This window comes from Carlito syrichta, unplaced genomic scaffold (assembly GCF_000164805.1).
Source record: "Carlito syrichta isolate Samal-C Ts95f unplaced genomic scaffold, Tarsius_syrichta-2.0.1 Scaffold311267, whole genome shotgun sequence".
Classification (NCBI taxonomy): Eukaryota; Metazoa; Chordata; class Mammalia; order Primates; family Tarsiidae; genus Carlito; species Carlito syrichta.
The window spans coordinates 252,258-255,024 of record NW_007255363.1 but is presented as its reverse complement, the minus strand read 5'-3'; positions in this window follow the sequence as shown (position 1 = coordinate 255,024).

Below are 2,767 nucleotides of genomic sequence, written 5' to 3'. Positions count from 1 at the left end.
CTGCGGCCAGGCGGCAGCCGGAGCCCCGCGTGGGCGCACGCGGGTCTGCGGATCGTCGGGACCGGGCCGCCTGCTCCTTGCGGCTCCTTCGCTTTGCTGCGAGGCCGTGGAGACCCGGCGGCTCTGCAGCTCTCGGGACGCCTTCTTCGCGTCCGGCCGTCTGTGAGGGCGCGCCGGCGGTGGGAGGCCGCCCGTGAGGGGCAGCTCGGGCCGGCCCGGGCACAGCCAGGCAGCCGGCAGGCTTACGCGGGCACGGTCTGCTTCCTCCTGGAGAACCGTGGTTCCCTTCCCGGCCGCCTACTCGCCGCTGAAGTCCTCGTCTGAGGCGGGTGCCCCGGTTTGTTTGGAAACGGCAAGTCTCCTTCTGAAGAGGCCTCGGGGGCTGCGGTGTTTGCCAGCTCCTAACCGCTCACTCTCTTGTTTGAGGGGGAGTCCCGCTCCCTCGCCCGGCCGGAGTGCGGTGGCACGCGTACGGCCGCCGCCGCCTGAGCCTGCTGGGCCTAGGCGGCCCCTGCGCCTCAGCCACCCGAGTGGCTGCACGCCCGCGGGAAGCAGACCGGGACCCCGAGGCTCTCTTAGGAAGCGGCGGTTCCTTAGCACCGGCGCGACGCGGCGGGCTGATGCTCCAAGGCTGAGCAACTGGGAGAAAGGAGAGGGCTTTCACCGCTGCTTGAGGTAAGGGAAGGGGTCGGGTTGTCTGACCACACATTCTCCTTGGGAATTTGTGAGGTGGTATTTAGCAACACCAGATTTGCAACGAGCAAATTTTCTCCAGGGCATACGTGACAAACAGGGATTGTAAACCGGTAACTTCCCAAAAAGGATGTGGGAATAGGGTTGTGAATGGATCACTATCTTGCATTTCCAGGAAAGCGACCTTTGGCCATCTGATTTTCTCAAGCCCCATGTCTAGCAGGTCTGAACCTTGCCAGTTGATTTTTGTTGCTGTTGTTGTTGAGCTGGAGTCTCACTCTGTCCCCAGACTGGAGTGCAGCGGCCGCTCCGGCCACCGCAGCCTCGCCTGCTGGGCTCCAGCGATCCTTCCGCCTCAGCCTTCCAAGTAGCTGGAACTACAGGTGTGCGCTACCACGCCCAGCTAATTTTTTTTTTTTATTGTAGAGATGAGGTCTTCTCAAGTTGCCCAGGTGAGTCTCGAACCCACAGCCTCAGGCAATCCACTCACCTCAGCCTCCCAAAGGCGCGGGATTACAGGCTGAACCACCGAGCCCGGCTCGCCAGTTGATTTTTAAAAGGAATGATTTTAACTGTTTTCAGCTCCTCTCTGCCACAGAACTACAGGTATGTGCTGCCATTCCCGGGTTATTTTTTGGTTATTGTAGAGACGAGGTCTCACCAAGTTGCCCAGGCTGGTCTTGAGCCCCTGGGCTCAGGCAGTCCTCTCACTCAGCCTCCCAAAGTGCTGGGATTACAGGCTGAGCCACCACTTGCAGCCTAGTTTCATGTTTCAATCTTCTCCTTGGTTCCCCTCCAATCAAAACTGCCCCTGGTTAGGGACTTCAAGAAAAGAAGACAAGCATTACAAGGGAAGAGGTGGGCTGGGCTGGCCGATAGAGCTCTTAGAAAGGAAAACCAATGCTTGTTAGAAACAAAGAGAGGCCAGACTCGCTGGCTCAGACTGTCATCCCGGCACTTTGGGAGGCCGAGGCGAGCGGATTGCCTGAGCCCGCGGGTTCGAGACCAACCCGGACAACTTGGTGAGACCTCTTCTTTACAATTAAAAAAAAAAACTAGTCGGGCGTGATAGCGCGCACCTGTAGTTCCAGCTACTTGGAAGGCTGAGGCGGAAGGATCGCCAGAGCCCAGCAGGTCGACGCTGGGGTGACCCGGAGCGTGCCACTGCACTCCAGCCTGGGCGACAGAGTGAGACTCCGATTCCAAAAAAAAAAGGAAACCAAGAGGAACTGGCTATTAATACGGTATGGTCTTTGGAACAAAAAGGACCCAGGGCCAATCACAGGACTAGAGATGTCTTATGGCACAAGGAATCTCTACTCAGAGACAGAGAGAGAGAGAGAGAGAGAGAGAAATATTGGGAGATTTCAACAGGGGACACGCTGGTGTCTCCTGTAGGGAATAACTAATTCAGGGGATGCTCTGAATTGGAGTTTAACCCTAGGTTTATTTCCTTAGACTTTTCCCCTCTCTTCTTTACAGAACACCAAAGGAAATCATCGGTCAGTCCCTCCGGATTCTCTCCTTGGATGCATCCTAAACCATCGGGATAAGTTTGACCCAGACAACCTGAAGAAAAAGAGTCTGATATTCTTCTGTGATGTCGTGTAGCCCTGATATAAGCTTGGGGACCAAGAACAATGGCCCCATGTTTTGCAAACAAGGGAAATATTTGGAGGTTCTGTATGTCCAAGCCTTTTTGGCTCTCTCTTCAGATCCTCTGCCGTGCAAAAAAACTGGAAAAGTAAGTCCCCAAACCTCAACCAGCTCTCGATTTCCTGGATGACCCTTTCCTCCAAGCCCTGCCTGCTCAGGACCTAGACCCCCACCTTATGGGCCTCCACCTTCTGTTCTGCATCCACATCCAGTACCTCTTAATAACACTGAACTCCTTCTGACATGAGAAATGGCACTCTTTGCCCAGCCCTCACTCCACAGACTGTTTGTCCTCTCCATGAAGTGTCAGGTCCTGAAGGTACTGTTCAACTAGGTCCCTTTTGCTATTGCTGATATCCAACCGAGCAGGGAAAAGCTAGGGAAATACCCGGAGAATCCAGATAAATGCACCGATGGG